Here is a 16,623-nt window from a genome sequence, read left to right on the forward strand (position 1 = left end):
TGAGAGAAAACATTTAGATTCAACAGTATAACCTGGATTAATAGATTTAGGATGATGCCTGTCTTTTGGCAGGTGTTCAGTCATAGATGAATGAAATGAACATTACAGGTTATAATATTTGTTTCTTTTAATCTTAAAACTATATTAATTCTGCCTAGCCTAAGCATAGCACCTTTGTGTTTTATCAAGAAAATAATTTCTTAGATTATTATATCATTTTAGAATCTGACCAAAACACTTAAACCTGGAATATCCTGGTAATTTAAAGGTATTTATTCTTTGCCTGTGTTACTTATTTTGCCTGTGATATACTATGCCTATATAAAGTTAGAGAACTTTGGATTTTTCATTTCTGACATTTTGAGTTTGCATAATACTCAAATCTACTGGTCTCTTCCCTCTTTTCTCTTACTCATTTCTAGGTACCTTATTGGTAATAGTATTCAATTTATTTTTAGGAAGAGCTATAAATTGTCTAACAATTCGTGCCCATCTTATTTTTATTACTAAACTAGACCCTTTTTCACCTCAGCAGAAAAATATATTGTGTTATGACAAAGTGGTGTGTGAAACAAAATATATGGATATTGATTTCTAAACTCAAAACCCTCCGTTTTAGAACGGTAAAGAGGTTGACATATGAACACAATATATTCCCTCATTGCGGGTGACCATTACCTCCCATTACGAAATGTGGTTGTCCCAGGTTCCATTATAAATATCCTTCAGTGTTTGTAACTGAGCTATAAAACAGGCTCTTAGACAGAAACTCAGCACATGGGGATTCAGTTTGGGGGTACTTTATTTTTTAATTCAAGTTTAGTTTAAATTGGTTCAGCTATTTCTAAATGACAGGAGAGTAGTAAAAATAAGTAAATATGGGAGTGCAGCATGTACGGTTTTGCATTACTGTAACTAGGAAATTAATTACTTTTCTAAAATAAAGTTTTTGTATTGTTGGTTAGAGACACAATTGTATTGTTTAAGGGAGAAATATTAAAAATTGTTGAATAGGCAAGAAACTAACAGTTCAATACATTTTGATGAAAAATAAGAACTAGCATTTCCCTGTAGGCATTTTTTTTTTTTTAAGATTAACAAGTCCTTATATGGCCACTGTCAGTTTATCAGGTAGATAAGTACTTTTTCTATTAAAATAATTTTGCATAAAGTTGGTGACAGACCTAGGAGGAGAAATGCAAAATGTTCATTTACATACATTTTCAGTTTTTTTAAAGATAATTTAAAGTCAATTCAGTATTTACTAAGATTATCCAAACTCTGTAACCCAGCACCAATTTCAGTAAATAATTAACCAGAAAATGCTATATATATAATAATACTATATACTAATATATAATATAATTTATATTTATGCATTTATTTCTCTCCAACTTTACATCTGTACTGGAGTTTGGAGAGAACAGTTATACAAATTACAAGAATAAAAATGCAAATCATAATATAATTTCTCTTTCATCATGAGGTTGCATACTGATAGGTCATTTAATCTCCTCTAGACCCAAGCTTAGTAGGGGAACTGTTTTGTACTATTTATCCAGCAGTTGGGGGCAGTTTAACTGTGCCATTCACTCTTTCCCTCCTATAGTTACTTGTGTCTAGTCCTGTTGGGTAAGATCGTAATCATTGACTCTGGAACACAGAAGAATTCAAGGACTAACATAAGAATCAGACTCATCTGTTTCGTCTCGAAACCCTTAATTTGCTACCTATAATCCCTGTAGACACCAACTTCAATACCTTTATAAGTCTGGGATTGAAAGCCTGTATGGGAGGAATGGAAGAAAGGGCGGCCAAACAAAATTCTCACACTTAGGTTTGACCTGGATCTTTGTGGATCCACACTTTTGCTGCCTTTGCTTTCCCTCTACCAGTCTGTATCTGATTTTCTGGTATCTGATATTACACACAGCCTGCAATGTATTTAATTTGACTTGGATAACCTCTGCTACTTGATCATTGCCTCTGGTGCATTAGGTATAATCTCTGCCCTTGAACTTTCAGTCTCAGGAGTATCTCCTCACTTCCTTTCTTCCTTTTCATTCTTTTCTCCTTTGGTTCTGTAGCTTTAACATCAACAAATACCAGTATAGCACCTGACCCAAACAGACTTTTGACTCTTCTCATTAAACCCAACTTCGGGTCTACCCAGTAAAGGTGATATGTTGAGAGAAAGCAGAAGAAAAATACTCACACTGGTGTTTCAGTTTTGGAGTACAAAAGTAAAGTCCTAGACCTTTTCAAACCTTGATTAATACTTTATATGGCATTTTTCATCTATGCTTTAGAGTGAAAGTGACCTGTAATTATTCTTTCCCATAATCTCTTTGTCCAATTTTGTAAGCAAGATAAATAAGTTGTAAGACAAGTTGTTGACTTTTCCCTCTCTTGAAAGAGTTTATGTAAGATTGATATTTATTCATAAGTGGTAAAACTTTTTGTAAAGCCATCTGCTTTGAAGTTTTCTTTGCACAGAGTTTTGTTTGTTTAATTGATTGGTTTCTTTGTTTTTATTAAGGATTCAGTTTCCTTAATGGTTAGGAGAGAATTAAGATGACCTACTTCCGCTGAATTTGTTAAATGTACTTTTGTTGGATTGATGAAAAAAATTAACAAGGAGATTAATTAAATTGATTTTCGGTCAAGAAAATATTCCATTGTGAATCACAGTTTCAGCAGGCAAACATGTCCAATTAAATTGTGAGACACTATTCTCAGTGCCAACTAGGAATTATTACCCTAAATCAGTAATTTATAGTAAAGATTTGTGTAAGCAAAAAGAAATGTTATGTATAGACCTAAGATAACTATATAGAGGGAAGGAAGCTATGTAGAGACAAGTTGGTAGTTTATATGATTTCTTACAAGCCATATATTTTAGATATTATAGGTACTCTGTAATAAATATGATGTGTAGGTGTTTAAAATTCTTTATAAGTGATAACTGTAGATCAAAAGTTCTCATCCATAAATGAACAGTAGAGTCACCTATGGATACTTTTAAAAAATACTGATGCACAGTCCAAACCAAGTAAATGAGCAGCTTGGGAGTTGAGCCCTGCCATCTGTGTTTTGTAGAAGCTCCAAATGATAATAAAATAAAGCCAAGTCTGAGAACTACTGATATAGATGGATTGGTAAGTGATTGCTGTCAATACAACAAGTGGGTTTGAAGTATCATATTTTTGTTACTGAAGTATGATACATTCACAGTAAAGTATGGGGCTGAAATATGATTTTTATGTTTCATTAATACTGTTACTGAGTACCTTCTATTACCTGAGACTATTCAAGGCACTAGGAACAAAGCAGTAAACATTGTCTAACTCCCTGGTCTTACGGAGTATATATTTGGGATGCGGCAAAGGAGGAGTAACAAATAAACAAGAAAACTCAAGTACTGATAAGTGCTGTTTGGGTCAAGGGGTAGATATTGTAGATGGAAGATCAGGAGAGTCCTCTTGGGAGTTAATAACTTACATTTAAGTAATGGGAAAGAGAAGGCTGTGATGGGATTGTAGCAAGGAAAGATGGCACAATAGTAGGTAGAAGTCACCTCATAGCAAGTCTTGTAGTTGAAGCCAATGTGTTTAGGTTGTGTTCAGAGCTTTTAATTCAGGGAAGTATATAGTTTGATTTACAGTAAAACAATGGGTCCATTCTGGGTATAATGTGAAGAAGAAACTGAAGAGGAATCAGAGAGGAAGCGAAGAGACTAGGTGAGAAGGTGGTCATGTGCTCACATGATAGGTGGTTTTGACTTGGGTTGGGGGTGAAAGCATGAGATAAGGTGGGTGGATACAGAATATATTTTGGAGTTTGACCTGACAGGACTTGGTGAAGAGAGTCTGAGAGAAAGAAAGGAATAAAGATGACTTCTAAATTTTTGGCTTCAGCAACAGGATAGGCACTAAGATGGTGAAAACTAAAGGGGAGGGGAATTATGTGAAGAAGATGAAGTCAGGAGTGGAATTTTGATTTACCAGGTGTCAAATCTGAGATTCCTAATAGAAATCCAAACAAAGGTGTCCAATGGGCATTAGAAATACAGGTCTAGAGTTCAAGTAGCAGAGACAAGCCTGAAGTAGAAGTTTTTGAATCAAATATTTTGTGATAATTGAGACAGACCCCCACTGAGTAAAAGAATGAAAGTCATGGGGAAACTGTGAGCCACAGGGACTGTACTGATAGGGTTGCTGCCCAGAGAATAAAAAGACAAGGGAAAACTGAGAGTCTGATTGGCCTAACAGAAAACCAGTTATTAGGAAGAGTTTGGGTATACATAGGAGTCAGAAGTCAGGAAAAGTGTGGAGAGAGTTATGAAGAAGAAAAAGATCACATAAAACACTGAGTCCTAACTCAGCAAACAGAAAGACTGAGTAACTCTGCATAGAGTCTGGACAGCATTTATTTTGCAGCGTCTTTCTTTCTGATGAGGCTAGGGTCAGTTCTGGAAGTGCATGGCCCAAAAGTGAGATAGGGAAGCTGAACAAATGGATTATTAACTAAATTAGTGTAGCCAGAAATAAGGATAGATATTGACAAGATACTTAGGAACCTGAAAGATAATGGGCTGATCAGATATTCCCAATAAATATTTAACTTTCCACTTCACAAAATTCTGTAGACTTAGTTAAATCCATTAATATAGTTGATTTTGCTCACCAACCAAAAAAGTGCTTTCTTTGGAGGGAAAGTGTTTACTAAACTTAGAAACATACACGTACAATATATAGACACATACATATAGGTATATCAGCAAAGGTAGTGATCCTAGAACTAGTAAACAATGCAATAAAAAACAGAGGAATTAAGTAAAATTAAATTTTCTATGCTATTTGAAGTCATTGGTATGTAAAATCAATGTTCCTCAAGCTGTGTTTATTATGTCACTAAAGTGAACAAAGAAGATTATATTACAGTGTATGTTTGTGACACTAAAGGGAGTAAAACGTTTTATAAAAGTATATATGTGGATTGGTGCAATATGGCGGAGTAGAAGGACTTGAACTCACTCCCTCTTGCGAGAACACCAGAATAACAATTAACTGCTGAACAGTCATCAACAAGAAGACGCTGGAACTCACCAAAAAAGATACCCCACATCCAAAGATAAAGGAGAAGCCACAGTGAGATGGTAGGAGGGACACAATTACAATAAAATCAAATCCCATAACCACTGGGTGGGTGACTCACAAACTGGAGAATAATTATACCACAGAAGTCCACCCACTGGAGGGAAGTTTCTGAGCCCCACATCAGGCTTCCCAACCTGGGGGTCCGGCAACAGGAGGAGGAATTCCCAGAGAACCAGACTTTGAAGGCTAGTGGAATTTGATTGCAGCACTTCAACAGGACTGGGAAGAACAGAGACTCTACTCTTGGAGGGCACAAACGAAGTAGTGTGCACATCAGGACCCAGGGGGAAGGAGCAGTGACCCCATAGGAGACTGAACCAGACCTACCTGCTACTGTTGGAGGGTCCTGCAGAGGCAGGGGGTGGCAGTGGCTCACCATGAGGACAGGGACACTGGAAGCAGAAGTTCTGGGAAGTACTCCTTGGCGTGAGCCCTCCCAGAGTCTGTCGTTAGCCCCACCAAAGAGCCTGTAGGCTCCAGTGCTGGGTTGCATCAGGCCAAATAACCAACGTGGAGGGGACTCAGCCCCACCCATCAGCAGACAAGCGGATTAAAGTTTTACATAGCTCTGCCCACCAGAGCAACACCCAGCTCTACCCACCACCAATCTCTCCCATCAGGAAGCTTGCACAAGCCTCTTAGATAGCCTCATCCACCAGAGTGTAGACAGGAGAAGCAAGAAGAACTACAATCCTGCAGCCTGTGGAATGAAAACCACATTCACAGAAAGATAGACAAAATGAAAAGACAGAGGGCTCTGTACCAGATGAAGGAAAAAGATAAAACCCCAGAAAAACAACTAAATGAAGTGGAGACAGGAAACGTTCCAGAAAAAGAATTCAGAATAATGGTAGTGAAGATGATCCAGGACTTCGGAAAAATAATGGAGGAAAAGATTGAGGAGATGCAAGAAATGTTTAACAAAAACCTAGAAGAATTAAGGAACAAACAAACAGAGATGAACAATACAATAACTGAAGTGAAAAAAACACTAAAAAGAATCAATAGTAGAATAACTATTGAGGCGGAGAAATGGATAAGTGACCTGGAAGACAGAATGGTGGAAATCACTACCATAGAACAGAATAAAGAAAAAAAAAATGAAAAGAAATGAAGACAACCTAAGAGACCCCTGGGACAACATTAAATGCACCAATATTCACATGATAGGGGTCCCAGAAGGAGAAGAGAGAGAGAAAGGACCTGAGAAAATATTTGAAGAGATTATAGTCGAAAACTTCCCTAATATGGGAAAGGAAACAGCCACCCAAGTCCAGGAAGCTCAGAGAGTCCCAGGCAGGATAAATCCAAGTAGAAACACACTGAGACAAATAGTAATCAAATTAACAAAAATTAAAGACAAAAATTATTTAAAACAACAAGAGAAAAATGACAAATAACATACAAGGGAACTCCCATAAGCTTAACAGCTAATTTCTCAGCAGAAACTCTACCAGCCAGAAGACAGTGGCACCATATATTTAAATTGGTGAAAGGGAAGACACTACAACCAACATTACTCTACCTGGCAAGGATCTCATTCAGACTTCTCTGGAGAAATCAAAAGCTTTACAGACAAGGAAAAGCTAAGAGACATCAGCACCACCAAACCAGCTCTACAGCAAATGCTAAAGGAAATTTTCTAAGTGGGAAACACAAGAGAAGAAAAGGACCTACAAAAACAGACACAAAACAATGAAGAAAATGGTCATAGTTACCTTAAATGTGAGTGGATTACATGTTCCAACCAAAAGACACAGGCTCGCTGAATGGATACAAAAACAAGACTCGGGCTTCCCTGGTGGTGCAGTGGTTGAGAGTCCGCCTGCCGATGCAGGGGGCGCGGGTTCGTGCCCTGGTCCAGGAAGATCCCACATGCCGTGGAGCGGCTGGGTCCGTGAGCCATGGCCGCTGAGCCTGCGCGTCCAGAGCCTGTGCTCCGCAACGGGAGAGGCCACAACAGTGAGAGGCCCGCGTACCGCAAAAAAAAAAAAAAAAAAAAAAACAAGACTCATCTATATACTGTCTACAAGAGACCCACTTCAGACTTAGGGACACATACAGACTGAAAGTGAGGGGATGGAAAGAGAAATTCCATGCAAATGGAAATCGAAAGCTGGAATAGCAATACTCATATCAGGTAAAGTAGACTTTAAAATAAAAAATGTTACAATAGACAGGGAAGGACACTATATAAAGCACCTCAATACATAAGGCAAATGCTAACAGCTATAAAATAGCAAATTGACAGTGACACAATAATAGTGGGGGACTTTAACACCTCACTTACACCATTGGACAGATCATCCAAACAGAAAATTAATAAGGAAACACAAGCTTTAAATGACACAATAGACCAGACCAGATAGATTAAAGTGATATTTATAGTACATTCCATCTGAAAAGAGCAGATTACACTTTCTTCTCAAGTGCACAGGGAACATTCTCCAGGATAGATCACATCTTGGGTCACAAATCAAGCCTTGGAAAATTTAAGGAAATTGAAATCATATCAAGCATGTGTTCTGACCACAATGCTATAAGCTTAGAAGTAAATTACAGGGGGAAAAAATATAAAAAACACAAACACATGGAAGCTAAAGAATACGTTACTAAATAGCCAAGAGATCACTGAAGAAATCAAAGAGGAAATCAAAAAATACCTAGAGACAAATGAAAGCGAACATATGACAATCCAAAACCTATGGGATGCAGCAAAAGCACTTCTAAGAAGGAAGTTTATGGCAATACAATCCTACCTCAAGAAACAAGAAAAATCTCAAATAAACAATCTAACCTTACACCTAAAGGAACTAGAGAAAGAAGAACAAACAAAACCCAAAGTTAGTAGAAGGAAAGAAATCATAAAGATCAGGGCAGAAATAAATGAAATAGAAACAAAGAAAACAATAAGATCAATAAAACTAAAAGCTAATTCTTTGAGAACATAAACAAAATTGATAAACCATTAGCCAGACTCATCAAGAAAAAGACGGAGAGGACTCAAATCAATAAAATTAGAAATGAAAAAGGAGAAGTTACAACAGACAGCGCAGAATACAAAGCATCATAAGAGACTACTACAAGCAACTCCATGCCAATAAAATAGAAAACGTGGAAGAAATAGGCAAATTCCTAGAAAGGTATAACCTTCCAAGACTGAACCAGGAAGAAATAGAAAATATGAACAGTCCAATCACAAGCACTGTAATTGGAACTGTGATTAAAAGTCTTCCAACAAACGAAAGTCCAGGACCAGATGGCTTCACAGGTGAATTCTATCAAACATTTAGAAAAGAGCTAACACCTATTCTTCTCAAACTCTTCCAAAAAATTGCAGAGGAAGGAACACTCCCAAACTCATTCTACAAAGCCACCATCACCCTGATACCAGAACCAAAGATACTACAAAAACATAAAATTACAGACCAGTATCACTGATGAATATAGATGCAAAAATCTTCAACACAATACTAGCAAAAAGAATCCAACAATACATTAAAAGGATCATTCACCATGATCAAATGGGATTTATCCCAGGGATGCAAGGATTCTTCAATATATGCAAATCAATCAATGTGATACACCGTATTAACAAACTGAAGAATAAAGGTCATATGATCATCTCAACAGATGCAGAAAAAGCTTTGGACAAAATTCAACACAAATTTGGGCTTCACTGGTGGCGCAGTGGTTGAGAGTCCGCCTGCCGATAGAGGGGACACGGGTTCGTGTCCCGGTCTGGGAAGATCCCACATGCCGTGGAGCGGCTAGGCCCATGAGCCATGGCCGCTGAACCTGCGGTTCCGGAGCCTGTGCTCAGCAACGGGAGAGGCCACAACATTGAGAGACACACGTACCGCAAAAAAAAAAAAAAAAATTCAACACAAATTTATGATAAAAACTCTCCATAAAGTGGCCATAGAGGGAACCTACCTCAAATTAATAAAGGCCATCTCTGACAAATTCACAGCAAACATCATTCTCAATGGCCAAAAACTGAAAACATTTCCTCTAAGATCAGTAAAAAGACAAGGACATCTACTCTCGCCACTATTATACAACATAGTTTTGAAAGTCCTAGCCACAGCAATCAGAGAAGAAAAAGAAATAAAAAATATACAAATTGGAAAAGAAGAAGTAAAACTGTCACTGTTTGCAGATGACATGATACTATACATAGAAAATCCTAAAGGTGCCACCAGAAAACTACTAGAGCTAATCAATGAATTTGGTAAGGTTGCAAGTTACAAAATCAATGCACAAAAATCTCTTGCATCCCTATACACTAACAATGACAGATCAGAGAACTTAAGGAAACAATCCCATTCACCATTTCAACAAAAAGAATAAAATACCTAGGAATAAACCTACCTAAGGAGATAAAAGACCTGTATGCCAAAAACTATAAGACACTGATGAAAGAAATCAAAGATGACACAAACAGATGGAGATATATACCATCTTCTTGGATTGGAAGAACCAACATTGTGAAAATGACTATACTACCCAAAGCAATCTACAAATTTAATGCAATCCTTATCAAATTACCAATGGCAGGTTTTGCTTTTTTGTTTTTTATTTTATATTTGTACAGAACTAGAACAAAAAATCTTAAAATTTGTATGGAGACACAAAAGACCCCAAATAGCCAAAGCAATCTTGAGGGGAAAAAATGGAGCTGGAGGAATCAGACTCCCTGACTTCAGACTATACTACAAAGCTACAGTAATCAAGACTGCATGGGACTGGCACAAAAACAGAAATATTGACCAATGGAAGAGGACAGAAAGCCCAGAGATAAACCCATGCACATACGGTCACCTTATCTTTGGTAAAGGGGGCAAGGATATACAATGGAGAAAAGACAGTCTCTTCAATAAGTGGTGCTGGGAAAACTGGACAGCTACATGTAAAAGAATGAAATTAGAACACTCCCTAACACCATACACAAAAGTAAACTCAAAATGGATTAAAAACCTAAATGTAAGACTGGACACTATAAAACTCTTAGAGGAAAACATAGGAAGAACACTCTTTGACATAAATCACAGCAAGATCCTTTTTGATCCTCCTCCTAGAGAAATGGAAATAAAAGTAAAAATAAAGATGGGACCTAGTTAAATTTAAAAGCTTTTGCAGAGCAAAGGAAACTATAAACAAGATGAAAAGACAACCCTCAGAATGGGAGAAAATATTTGCAAACAAATTAATGGACAAAGGATTAATCTCCAAAATATATAAACAGCTCATCTAGCTCAATATTAAGAAAACAAACAACCCAATCCAAAATTGGGCAGACGACCTAAATAGACATTTCTCCAAAGAAGACATACAAATGTCCAAGAGGCACATGAAAAGATGCCCAACATCACTAATTATGAGAGAAATGCAAATCAAAACTACAATGAGGTATCACCTCACACTGGTTAGGATGGGCATCACCAGAAAATCTACAAACAACAAATGCTGGAGAGGGTGTTGAGAAAAGGGAACCCTCTTGCACTGTTGGTGGGAATGTAAGTTGATACAGCCATTATAAAGAACAGTATGGAGGTTCCTTAAAGAACCAAAAATAGAATTACCATATGACCCAGCAATCCAACTACTGGGCATATACCCAGAGAAAATCATAATTCGAAAAGACGTGTGCACACCAATGTTCATTGCAGCACTATTTACAATAGCCAGGTCATGGAAGCAACCTAAATGCCCATTGACAGACGAATGGATAAAGAAGATATGGTACATATATACAATGTACTATTACTCAGCCATAAAAAGGAACAAAATTGGGTCATTTGTAGAGATGTGCATGGACCTAGAGACTGTCATACAGCGTGAACTAAGCCAGAAAGAGAAAAACACATATCGTATATTAACGCATATATGTGGAATCTAGAAAAACAGTACAGATCAACTGGTTTGCAAAGCAGAAATTGAGACACAGATGTAGAGAACAAACGTATGGACACCAAAGGGAGAAAGCTGGCAGGTGGGGGATGTGTTGGTGGGAAGAACTGGAAGATTGGGATTGACATATATATACTAATATGTATAAAATAGATAACTAATAAGAACCTGCTGTATAAATAAATTAATTAAATTTTTAAAAATACCCGAAGTAGTGAGACAAAAAAAATCTTCCAGGATTAAAATAGGTAAGGGTTTACAGAAAAAAAGCAGTGTGATGAACACCAAAGCTATGATTTCTCAACCAGGCTTTCTCCAAAATGAGAATTTTTTTAAAAGACTTTATGTTTTTCAGCAGTTTTATGTTCACAGCAAAACTGAGAGAAAGGTAATGCAGAATTTTCCCATATCCCTCCTTCCTCCACATGTACACAGCCTCCCTCATTATCAACATCCTTTTCCTTTTACCTATAGCACAAGAATCCAAACTATAACCCAAAGTTGGGAAGAGTTGAGGACCTGACGCTCTTTGATGGTATGTTGGGGAATGTCTTCCAACAAACATCATTCAAATTCCAATCCCCACACTTGAGAAATGGTTCCCCTTGTACAGACTTGATAATTTGCACTGTATAATACATGCTGAGCCATGTTCTTTGGAATCCCTTTATGAATTCCACAGACAACATTGCTACTGGACTCTCAGCCATAGTGTGAATTCCTAGACTTTGTCCTTTATTTTCCTACTGACCAGCTCCTATAGTTTTATCGAGGTTTTGTTTTTTGTTTTTGGAGTTTTTTCGGGGGGCCAGGGATGTTGTATTGTCTTTACTTATAAATAATTTCCCCAATTTTAGAAATATGATTCTGTTCACATAAATTTAACTTATCTGTACATCTTAATTGATTTTAAACCTTAATTGTATGTCTTTTTTAGACCATTCTGCTAAATTTTAATGTATAATTTCATATTTAAATTTTAATAAATACATTTAAAAATAAAATAATGTATAATTTCATATTTAAATTTTAATAAATACATTTAAAAATAAAATAAGTAAATATGTAAGGGAAATCCTTTGGATGTAAAATTTTGTATTGTTTCTGGCATGATTTCCTTATATAACGAAGCCATCTGTAGACATCTGGTTGATTTCTACATTTTTCTTAACAAAATAAAATCTTAAGAATATTTTTTGCACATCTGCAGAGTTCTTGTATTTCAGATTCAACTCTTCTGAATTGCAGAGAATTTGGTACATCATCAGAAAATATTCAAAGTGGGTAAAATTACTGCTTTGCAAGTAGGTGACTATAGTTTTGAAGAAATGTTGGTATTTGCATATCGGGCCAGTTTGGAAGATCAAATTTTACCTGTTTTTTTTGTTTAATTTTTAGAAAATACAATATAAGTATTCAATTATTAGTTACATATTGTATGCACAGTTAAATAATTAAATTAATTGTTATGTGTCAGCATACACAAGAAAAGTAAAAAATAAGTGCTTATTTTGTGTAACATAACCTCAGCGGTCAGAGGATAGAGTGTCTATGTGGAAAATAGGTAAACTGTAAGGTTTCTTACCTTCTGCCTCTTGGTCATTAGGACTGCCATTACAGGCAAGGAAGAAGAAAATGAGATATGAAATTCATATTACTCAGCTTTCCTTCTAGCTCAGAGTTACAGTAAAAGGTGTAAGGGCCAAAAGAACACTTGGTAAGAAAAACTTCCCATCTGAGATTAGAGTTGCCTTAGACTTCTCTTAGCCTGTTTCATGACCCCATGTCTAACAATTCATCTGTATGATCTCTTGTATCCTATTACTAACATAATTTAAATATGGCTCTTTTGACAAATGGAGAAGTAGTATCTGTTTTCTTCATCCCAGTGTGAGTGAGTTCAAAAGTCAAATGTAACTGGCATAGCATCTGGTAAGAAACAGGGCTGCAAAGTAAGCAGTGTACTGAAAGGTGGGTACCAGATAACCATATGCAGGTTATAGGTAACCTGATTCAGGAAGTGACTGGAGGCATTGTAGAAAGCTAATGGAGGACTGATCTGTGTGGGATATCCCATACCTACTCAAAAAGGAAGGAAGGAAAGAAGGGAAGAAGAAATAACTATTTCGATATTTTGGCTAGAGTATCTCCAGATCATTAGGGATTGTATTATTTCTTCAATAAGGACGTTTGAGTTGTGTGTAGTAAGCACTATTAGTCACTTTCCCTTTAGCTGCTACTCCATTACCTCCTTCTAACAGAACCTAATTATAATGTGTCCAGCCCCAGGCAATGTAAAACAGTTGGGCAAAGACAATCACGTTGCTCTGATCCTTTGACAGTCGATTTTCCAGGCTCCCTTTCTGCTATTGCTAGCCATGTGAACCATTCTCTGCAACGGGATGTTGCATGATCTCCTTGGATAGGGGTTTTCTTTAAGAAATGTTGTGTTCCTGAGAAAGAGACAGATAGGATAGGTACCTTTCTTCAATTTCTTACTGCTTTGATTGTAGAAATAATGCCTGTATATTCAGTAGCCATCCTGCACACACAAGGTAACAGATAGCAGACAAGTAGATAATGAGCTAAGTCCAGTGAAGCAGAAGAAGGAGCCCTGACACCTAAACTAGTGCTTGCAGCGTTTTATCTCAAGACTTTCATTGTAAGTGAAGTATTATTCAAGCACTGTGAGTTGCATATTCTGTCAACATATCCAGTTGTATTCCTAACATATATTCTGGCAGAATTATTTTTAAGTATATATGTAGAACTCTTTGATTCCAAAATTTTACCCAGTTCTTCTTGGGTAACGTTGAGAGAACATAGTCATCCTCTATCTCTATTTGATTCATAATATCCAGTGAAATCATGAGATACTAATCAGTTTCTGGTCCTGTGCTTATGTCAAGTTCAGTTTAATTAAACATAGCTGTTTCCTCTGCACTATAAACTAGAATCTAGAATTCATCTGTTTATTTGCCAAGAGAAACTTTTATGTTGATCTTTTTTATTAGAAAAAATAATAGTGTTTTGTTCTGTGAAAAATATTGAACATTACTTTTCTTGTGTCATGTGATTACAGTAATGCCTTTGTTAATACTGATGTAAATATTGCTTTGGAATTTTAAAAATATCAATTTTTTTTTTTCAGAAGAGGTATAATCAGGAAGGCACCCTTAAATTTTGGCTGGCATCATAGCTAATCATAGAACCCCTTTAGAGATGAGCCCAGAAACATCATAAAACAAAGGAATAAACATGTATTCCAGCTCCATCCATGTTACCACAAGTGGTAGGATTTCCCCAAGGTTGAATAATATTCCACTGTATGTGTGTGTATGTGTGTGTGTGTGTGTGTATATATATATATATATACATATATATACATACATATATATGTGTATGTACCATATACTGCATTTCTTCATTCATTCATTCATTCATGGACACTTAGATTGTTTCCATACTTTAGCTATTGTAAGTAATGCTGCAGTGAATATGGGAGTACAAATACGTTTTTGAGATAATGATTTTTTTTGTCCTTTGGGTGTATACCTAGAAGTGGGAATGCTGATTCATATGGTAGTTCTATTTTTAATTTCTTGAGGAACCTCCATACTCTTTCCTGAGGTAGCTATACCAATTTACATTCCCACCAACAGTGTACAAAGTTTCTCTTTTCTCCAATCCTTGCCAGAATTTGATATCTCTTGTCTTTTTGATAATAGCCATTTTAACAGGTGTGAGGTGATATCTCACTGTGGTTTTGATTTGCATTCTCCTCATAATTAGTGAGGTTGAGCATCTTTTCATGTACCTCCTGGCCATTTGTATGTCTTGTTTGGGAAAATGTCTATTTAGATCTTTTGCCCATTTTTAATCAGGGTATTTGTTGGTTTGCTACTGAGTTAAATGTAATCATTGTGTATTTTGATTGTTAACCCCTTTTTGTATATGTGGTGTGCAAATATTTTTCCCATTCGATAGGCTGCTTTTTCATTTTGTTGATGGTTTCCTTCACTATGCAGAGGCCTTTTAGTTTGATGTAATTTCATGTGCTTATTTTTGCTTTTATTACCTTTACTTTTGGTGTTAAATTCAAGACCAATGTCAAGGATTTATCCGTAGGGTTTTTTTCTAGGAGATTTATGGTTTCAAATCCTCAGGAAGAAGTTGAGAGTTGGGGGTTCCCTCCCAGTCATATGGCACTACGCTGGGAGTGGGTTTTATGGCAAGAGTGTGTCTCAGCCTTTCCTACCTGTTTCAATGTGGATATTTTCTCATTCACCCTGTTAAAAGATCAACTGAAGTATATACAAAATTTTAAGAGTTTATTTGAGCAAACATTGATTCAAGTTAGCACCAAATGGGAAGTGATTAGGAACGCTCCACTTATAGGAGCTAGCTGCAAGACTTTTTATGGCGAAAACTCAGAAGCAAAACAAGGAAATCGATTGGCTGTAGCATAAGTGATCATCGTTTTTGTGTGAAAGCTTAGTTGGCTGTTTGTGAATGGTCGTCCTTAGGTTTTGATTTCTTAACCTTGTGGTATTTACAGGCTTAGGTTTTGTTGTGCTTAAGTAGGCTGCTAAGGCATTAAAGCCACCTCAGTCTAAATATCTCTTTGTTAATTAAACAACCCAGTGTGTAGAGTCCCTCAGCTAGCTTCTGGATCTCTTTCAGAGGGAATTACTCCTTGTGTGACTGAATATTCCATGTGTCTGTGGGAACAGGGGAGCTCAGGAGCCTCCTAGGTCACCATTTTAGCTGACCTCCACTCTAATTATTTTTTTACTTATAATGTTGCTGGTTTTGGTTTGCTATACTTATTTGTTTCTGTTTTTGTCAATAATCATAAGAGATATTGGTCTACAGTTTTCTTGTGATATCTTTGTCTAAGTTTTGTATCAGAATAATATTGACATTATAGAATGAATGAGTCATAATGTGTCCCCTCTTCTTCTATTTTTTGGAAGAGTTTGTAAGGAATAGATATTCATTCTTCTTTATACTTTTTTTTTTTTTTAATATTTGGTAGAATTCAGTGGTGAAGCCATCTGGCCCTGAGGTTTTCTTTATGGGTAGCTGTTTTTTATTACTAACATATTTCCTTAATTGTTACACATCCATTCAGATTTTCTATATTTTTCTTGAGTCAGTTATAGTAGTTTGTGTCTTTCTAAGAATTCTTTTTGTTTGTTTCATTCAGGTTGTAGAACATATTGTAGACATATAATTGTTCTTAGTATTCCTTCATAATCCTGTTTATTTCTGTAAGGTCAGCGGTAACAGACTCTCCTTTATTTCTGATTGTAGTAATTTGTGTCTTAGCTCTTTTTTTTTTTCTTGGTCAATCTAGTAAAGGTTTGTTAATTTTGTTGGTGTTTTCAAAGAGTCTGTTCTTAGGGCTTCCCTGGTGGTCCAGTGGTTAAGACTCCATGCTCCCCATGCAGGGAGTGCAGGTTCGATCCCTGATCGGGGAACTAAAATCCCACATGCCACATGGCACAGCCTAAAACAAAAACAAAACAAACAAACAAGCAAAGAGTCA

The sequence above is a fragment of the Delphinus delphis genome, chromosome 12 (genome assembly GCF_949987515.2).
Source record: "Delphinus delphis chromosome 12, mDelDel1.2, whole genome shotgun sequence".
NCBI classification, from domain to species: Eukaryota; Metazoa; Chordata; class Mammalia; order Artiodactyla; family Delphinidae; genus Delphinus; species Delphinus delphis.